This window comes from Gymnodraco acuticeps, unplaced genomic scaffold (assembly GCF_902827175.1).
Source record: "Gymnodraco acuticeps unplaced genomic scaffold, fGymAcu1.1, whole genome shotgun sequence".
Classification (NCBI taxonomy): domain Eukaryota; kingdom Metazoa; phylum Chordata; class Actinopteri; order Perciformes; family Bathydraconidae; genus Gymnodraco; species Gymnodraco acuticeps.
In genome coordinates, this window is record NW_022990651.1 from 222,082 (window position 1) to 230,874 (window position 8,793).

Sequence of the window (8,793 nt, forward strand, 5' to 3'; positions counted from 1 at the left end):
CTTATAAGAGCATTTTGTACAATCTATCTGGTGTCTTTGTTGAGGGTAGGAGAAGATGGTTAGCATTGTTCAGACTAATTGAAAATACTGCCAGTCGTTGCCACATAGGACATAAAGCTTGATGTTACAAAACATGGCATCACTATGTCGAAGTATCACTTGGAAAGATACTAAACCCCAATCGCTCCCAATGGCGTAGTCCAAGGTATACGAGTGAATGTTTATCTACCCTGATGAGAAGAAAGGCTCCTTTTATCATAGCCTTTGCCTTCGTATGAATGTGTGTGAATTGCTGACTTGTAAAAGCGTTGAGTGGCTTCAAATACTAGACAAGCGCTATATAAGTGATTCCATTCAACCTTTACAATTCAATCATGTCAGCGACTGATTTGACATTCAACAGAATGGCCCTAAACTTCTACCTCCAATCTTTCTGAAATTACAGTGACACACGAGAAAATGCATCCAAGCTTATTTTTGCCAGTAAATAACAAATATATATATTAAAAAAACATAGTTTGTCAAGTTTTTAAAAGAAAATCTCTGCGTAAGATGACATTGAAGCCTGCATTTTGAATGACCTCTTAATTTAAATTTAAGCTATACAATTAAATGGGATTTATGACATAGTTTATAGAAAGATTTTTCAATTTGATTAGACTAAATATTTTTGCATAATCTCATAATCTGCATCATTTTGATTAACCATCAAATACATTTGACTGTGAAAGGAAAAGTGTTTACTTTTTCGAACATTTTTATTGTATTTTCTTACTATTCATCTTTTTTTTGTATTGATGTTATGGCTTTTTATAAACACTCAATGGGTGTTACAACAACAGTTAGTACACCTTGATTTCATGGATGTAGTGGACAAGGCATCAACCAACAGAGTTCTGAAGGATTGTATATGTGTTGTTTCTAAAAATTAAAAACTCACGAACATCTAATGGAATGTCTAACTGGGCCCTTACTTGAACACTGCACATTCTACCTACATTTTGCAGTCTGTCCTTAAGTCTTACAATTGGCCGCACCTGTTCACAGAGATGCTGGCAGCCGGCCCAGAGCCGAATAATCTACTGACTGAGCTGCTTGAGTGATGGAGTGAGAGCAGAGCCGGGGGGAAGGAGGGGAGACAAAACGAAAGGGACATTTAAACCCTACCTTCCATCTTTGCAAATTGGGAAAAGTGAGATCACTGGCAAAAAAGATGTATTAGCCCAATACCTTTGTGAGGACCAGTGGTAGTATTGTGAATGCACAGTTATGTGTTAAACAGAGCCTTTTATACAAGGGGAATACGCCAGTCTCTATGATCACCCTCAAGGGTTTGATGCAAGCACACAGATGGAGTCGGCACTACAAATATAAGAGGAGCTCTTGATGGTTTTAAAGTAATAATCTATATAAACCTCCCTTTCCTGGAAATTAAGTACTTGAAAAATGACAGAAAATGAAAAAGCTTTCATGAGCTGTTAATTGATTAAATCATCAGTGAACAGGATCAATCACTGCAGCCTAGTTGTTTACTGTACTCCGTCTTCTGAGGAATGCTGGAAAGAGGTGACATGTTAAGGGTGCATATAGCTTCATTACTGAAAGTTCTTCAGTCATTGACATCAGCAGGTGCTCAAATGATTGGCTGGTATAAAAGCCTGCTCACTCTTCGCCCTCTATGGATATTGATTGGACATCACGGCTGTACGTGACTAAACGCACATGAAGTGTTAGAATGAGGAGGCTGTCAAAGGTATTGGGCATGTGTTATTTAAGAAGGGTAATGGTGAAAAGATGACCGAAGCATGTTTGCAGTTTTTAGTAAACCATCATCAGGAGGCTAACCAAATGCACCAAAACCATGCGTACGCCACTTCCCATACAAAAACTTACATTGAGCCATCATTTCCCTGTTGATAATCTTTTGACTCTATCATGATTTGTGAAGCACTTTGTAACGTCTGTTTCAATATGAATCATAAATCATATTTCCGACATTTAATGATGAGGACGGAGTGTTATTACCAAGCTGGGACATGTGATGAATTCAGAGTATGGGCACTATAAAAAGCCACAGCTGTGCGTTATGATTGCTGTTCCTCGCCGATGCAATGCAATCGGTGAAATTGCGCTATTTCTTCTCTGTTCTTCTCATTGACAGATCTAATGAGTGGTAGAGTGGGTTCGAGGTCATTTCATCCATTTAAGTCTCACTGTGGGAATCGAAATGAGGCTTTTGCATGTTCCACAATGATTGAGACCCATAAAGTATAATCAGACATACATGCGTCTTGATTAATGTGAAGAAAAATAATAATGCGTTCACACACTTGAATCTACAAACGTATGCATCGTAGTATGGCTAAGGATGCTGTCTTTAGGGGCTAAAGAACTGTTTTGTGTTCTTGATAGCTATCGACTGACTCAGCATGTGACGGAGCCCACGCACAATAAGGGGCACACTCTGGACTTAATTATCTCAAAGGGTCTGAATATCTCTGAGGTTGTGGTGACTGATGTTGCACTCTCTGATCATTCCTGTGTTTTCTTTGAGAGCTCTATTTCTGTTCACAAAAATGTTCAAAAGAAGAGGTACCACAAAGCGATATTTAACTGAAAACACTAGGGAAATGTTTACTCAGAATTTTTCTTCCACACTTGCCCTGCTAACATCTCAATAAATGAGCTAGTAGATCATTTTAATTCAAAAATTAAAAATGTTATAGATGCCATTGCTCCAACTAGGGTAAAGGAAGTGACTGGAAAGAAAATATCTCCATGGAGAAAGGCCATGAGCGTGAGAACAGAGAAAAAAGAGTGTCGAAAACGCAGGTGGCGAAAAACAAATCTCCAGGTGCACTTTGAAATCTATAAAGAGAGACTTGGCCTTTATAATTTGGAATTGAAATTTGCCCGACAGTCTTTCTTCTCTGATATCATTACCAAAAACAACGCACGTGCCTTGTTTGCTACCGTCGACAGACTAACTAACCCCCCAGTGTCAGTAGCCTCTGAATTTATATCCACCAGGGTAGTGCAATGATTTTGCCTCCTTCTTCACTGACAAAATTCAGAAAATCAGACAAGCAGTCAGTGCCTCTGCATCAGGAACAGCAAATGTTTTGTCTCTGTGTCCACCCAATATCAATTCAGATATCATGACACAATTCCATCAGATTAATGACAAAAACCTAGAGGACATTATACAACTTCTGAAATCCTCCTCTTGCTGCCTTGATATTATTCCAACAGGGTTTTTCCAAAAATGTTTTTCGTTGCATGGCCTCAGATCTACTTCATATAGTAAACAAGTCTCTTCACTCAGGTGTTTTTCCACAGGCCCTGAAAACTGCAGTCATTAAACCGCTCTTAAAAAAGCATAATCTAGACGCTTCAGTAATGAACAATTACAGGCCCATATCAAACCTCCCATTTGTAGGTAAAATCATTGAAAAAGTAGTCTTTCAACAGTTGAGTAATTTCTTGCATTTAAATAACTGTTTGGATGTGTTCCAGTCAGGATTTCGTCCAAACCACAGCACTGAGACCGCTCTTGTAAAGGTCTTCAATGACATCCACTTAAACACAGACAGTGGCAGAACTTCAGTGTTAGTATTATTAGATCTCAGTGCTGCGTTTGACACTGTTGACCACAACATATTACTAGACCGACTGGAAAACTGGGTGGGACTTTCGGAAACAGTTCTAAATTGGTTTGGATCCTACTTAAAGGACAGAAACAACTTTGTTTCTATAGGTAAATACACATCTGAGTTGACAAATATGACATGTGGGGTTCCTCAAGGCTCCATCTTGGGGCCTCTTCTCTTTAACATCTACATGCTACCACTGGCTCAGATAATGAAAAACAACAAAATAAGTTACCATAGCTATGCGGATGACACACACATTTCACCAGGAGACTATTCTCCAGTTAAAACACTGAGTAAGTGCATTGAACAAATCAATGACTGGATGTGTCAGAACTTTCTCCAATTAAACAAAGACAAAACTCAGGTAATGGTCTTTGGAGCCAAGGCAGCACGTATAAAAGTTAGCGCTGAGCTTCAGTCTGCAATGTTCAAAACAACAGATAAAGCCAGAAATCTAGGTGTAGTCATGGACTCTGACCTGAGTTTCAACAGTCACATTAAAACAATTACTAAATCAGCCTACTATCACCTAAAGAACATATCTAGGATTAAAAGACTAATGTCACAGCAGGATTTGGAAAAACTTGTCCATGCTTTTATCTTCAGTAGACTCGACTACTGCAATGGTGTCTTCACAGGTCTCACTAAAAAATCTATTAGGAAGCTGCAGCTGATTCAGAACGCTGCTGCTCGAGTCCTCACTAACACTAAGAAAGTGGATCACATCACTCCTGTTCTGAAGTCTTTACACTGGCTTCCTGTGTGTCAAAGAATATATTTCAAAAATACTGCTGCTGGTTTATAAAGCACTGAATGGTTTAGGCCCAAAATACATTTCTGATCTTCTGCTAAATTATGAACCATCCAGATCTCTCAGTTCTTCAGGGACTGGTCAGCTTTCTGTCCCCAGAGTCAGAACTAAACATGGTAAAGCAGCGTTCAGTTATTATGCTCCAAATATCTGGAACAAACTCCCAGAAACCTGCAGGTCCGCTGCAACTCTGACTACTTTTAAATCCAGGCTGAAGACTTATCTTTTTGTCGCTGCTTTTAATTGAAACTGAGCCGTTGTGTTCATCAGTAAAGTGGAACTTCTGTGTGAACTATTCATATCTTAAACTACACTGTAACTTTTTATTCAAGTACTTTTTATTCATGTATTTTTTCTTTTAATGTTTCTTTTATTATCTTTTACTGTTTTTAAATGCCTTTGTCTGAATGTCTTTCATTTTTGTAAAGCACCTTGAATTGCCTTGTGTTGAAAGGTGCTATATAAATAAACTTGCCTTGCCTTGCCTGTCACAGGTTTATTTAAGGGTAGACTTGGTAAAAGTGTTATTTCTTGTAAACTTTTAAGTTATTTAGATTAAAGATCTCAAAAGCAAGTTGGAACAGCATTTTCAAAACCTTTGTGTTATGCACTTTTGATTGAAAACAAAACAAGAACTCTTTAATATTACATTTTTCACCATTTCCTACCATGTTATGGAAAAATAATCCATTATATCAGCAGTTTTTATCATTGGGTAGTTGTAGCACAACTTCTATACAGGCTTCCATAGCGATGGGTACCCAGTATTAAACGGGCCCCGGGGCTACATTTTTAAAGACCGTGGTATCGATAAGCTCCGACTTTATCGGTATTGTTCTCGGTACTGGAGAAATACAAAACAAATATATTAAACAGATTTCATATTTATTATTGTTACATTAAGTGTACCTTTCACATTGTATTGAACCAACTCCATTTCTAACCATAGACTGTATAATGTTTCTCACTTGCAATATCATTATTTCCAGTGGAGCGAGCGATCTCTCTCTCTCTCTCTCTCTCTCTCTCTCTCTCTCTCTCTCTCTCTCTCTCTCGCTCTCTCTCTCTCTATCTCTCTCTCTCTCTCTCTCTCTCTCTCTCTCTCTCTCTCTCTCTCACTCTCACTCTCACTCTCACTCTCACTCTCACTCTCTCAAATTAGTATTATTTGCATTTATTAGTGCCTTACACATTTCTGGGCAACAGGTTTGGCCAATGCAGTATTCAAAGCCAACCTCTTGAGCGTATGCACTAGGTAAGTAACTTCCTCTGGAGTGAGTGGGAAGCAATTGCATTCATTTCTCAAATTACGTGGAGAACGATGTTAAAGAATAAGCCTACACACCTGTGTTCAGACGCACTGCACCATGTCAAGGTACACTACTGTCACTATTTCACTGTCCTGACGCCTGTCAACAGTCAATAAAACCAGCAGTTTTATCACTTGGCTGCAGACTGGTACATCTATGCTTCTCTACATCCATGACTTATATGCAATACTGTTGAGCACAAAAGCAGTTTTTTCACCCTTCAGACACTTTATAGACCATAAACATGCATGCTGTCAATGCATGCCTGGTTCACATACATTGACTATTCAGCAAAAATAAAAAACAGTCTTTGGTTCAAAAGGTTAATGGGACTCATTCAGGGATTTCTGAAGGTTCTATAATAACAGTGTTGAAACAGTGTGACTGCAATGCGTTTAACTTCCATGTAGTGGATTGTCCCCTAAAGCATGACAATGTGGCATTGTTCAGTCACTTTGCAAGAGAGGCTGTCTCAGATTTAGGAGGTGATTTTTGGTCCTTTTGAAATGGTCATAAACACATTTTCCAATTGTTGGTGCCACTGTCGCCAAGACAACTGGACCACTTTTGGTTTTCTTCAGATTCTTACTTATTCAGATCAACAGAGAAAAAGGATATATCTATATATATTATTATCAGGCGTGCACTGAGCTCATACCTGTTAAAACTATTTAATACTGTAGATATCCGATAAGCATGTTTTGTTGTTTATATGATGAATAAAGCCACCTTCTGTGCCAGGGAATACAAATGATTAGAAAAAATGGCCTAACTGCTTTGAAGTTATTCAGCTCTTCATTACAATATCTTTGAATGAGTATAATTAAATCATACAAAATAATCTTTAATATAGCTTTCTTTGACAGGAACTTCTTTTTTTTTAGCATGCTGTTAAACTACCTATCCCTAGACTTATTACTAAAAGGACTGTGTGCATATCTTCTTGTTGTAGCACAGTCTTTTTCTTTTTCATCCAAGATGTGAGACACACCTAAAAACTGCATGTCCATGATCTGATCCCTGATAAATTCTTTCATTATATGTCAAAAAACCACACTCAGGTCATATATAATTGAGGATTTTTTTCCTGCCTGTTGCTTCTTCTCACAATGAAAAATCCAAGTCCGACTGTTAATAACTAATATATTCTTTTTACAGTTAGACTGATGGCAATCAACACCGCAATTATCAGCCAATTCAGATGTACGGCCAACGTTTCTGTGCATTCCTCATTATGTTGTAATTTTCTGCCAGAGCTGCTCAGAGTAATTGCAGTCTATGGCTCTTAAAGGGATGTCAAAGGATGTTTCTCCCTCGATACAACCAACACATCCACATCCAACTTTATACAAATGAGCTAGCTTGCTAGAAAATCGTTTTTGTAGATGAGCTGGCAACACTGCAAAGATTAATGCATTTTGTTATCAACGGTTGCATTTGGACTTTTCCCTTTCGGCCATTCTCTACCTTCTTGTAAAGACAGAATATTGTTTTGTTTTTTTGCTGTTAAGCTACTGCTTTTTGCCCATTACGCCACTCTTGCAAACCAACCGCATGGCTGCCTTATTTACACTAAAAGAAGCAAATCCTTCTAAAGTCAGCTAGCATGGTGGTCAGAATAATGGCTATACCCACTGGAACCTGTTGAAGGATCTGAAGAAGGACACATAAGGTGCAGGGATAAACCAAAAAAAGAAGAAACAGAGTCTTTACGGAAACATGACTGCACCAGTGTGTGTGTGTATATATATATATATATATATATATATATATATCATCGATGGCTTCAGGACATTTCGGGAAATGTTTCCATCACTTTCATTTCCAACATTACCTTTGATGGCTTCCGAACTGTTTGGTCCGACAAGGATTTCCCGGAGTGCTTCATCATGTCTTCACCCTGAGTCTTTACAAAGAGCCTGAGTCTTCAGAGGGTTGGTGCCTTGGAGGACATCCCTGTCTTTTCCCTTTGCCTCAGATGCTGTGCCCAGTGGCTACAAGGACTTTAATTCACATTTCTACTTGAACCTATGTTTATATATATATATATATAATATATATATATATATATATATATTAGGGCTGTCAAACGATTAACATTTTTAATCTGATTAATCACAGCTTAAAAATTAATTAATCATGATTAATCACCATTCGAACTATGTCCAAAATATGCCATTTATTTATGTATATTGTTGTGGGAATGGAAAGATAAATGAAAGAAGGCGGATATATCCATTTAACTATGTTATAGTATTATTAGTATTATATCAATCATCAAACCGTGGGGTCTTAATTCATTACGTGTTGATTTCTATCAACGGGGGAGTACTTCAGGAAAGTCGACAGAGGGGGGGGGCGGCGGCTAGTGGAGTACTTCGTGACCACAGAGTGTGAACGTTGTGTTCAGCTGTTTTAGCGCAGTTCTCCAGTGAAGGGGGGGGGGGGAGTCTCCCTCCGTAGCCGGTTGGCGTAGTTTTGGCACAATTCCGTTGTACAGACCGAAGTTAACAGCAGCCCTGTCTGTGCACACGGAGACCGACTCTGTCGTCCGGTGATCTAACCGCCTTCTGGAAAAGCTTCACAAATACGTCGGTACGCAAATGCGCTTTGTGACACAAGTGACGGTACGCATTTCAGATACTTACATAACCTGCGTACCAGTTATGTGCACCCCTGTACTACAGCAAAAGTATTCTCCGTCGGGACTTCCTGCAACAACACCACGCCGTTATCAAAGATGTTCTATTGAGAAGTCGATCACTACGTGACAAAAGTTTTCAAAACCGTGGCTACTGAAATCAATCTTACTAACTGCTGTCTGTGCAATTTACTCCGCGCGAGTTGGCAGACTTTATTTTGCTTACTTTAACATCATTTTTCATGGTGGGGCTAAGCCATTTCTTGGTATGGGTGTAGCCTACCCCAGCCATACCCTGGCGCTGCCACTGGTGGCACGTATGGGGCGGGCCATTCTGCACATGCGTTAAATGCGTTAAATATTTTAATTCAAAAAATT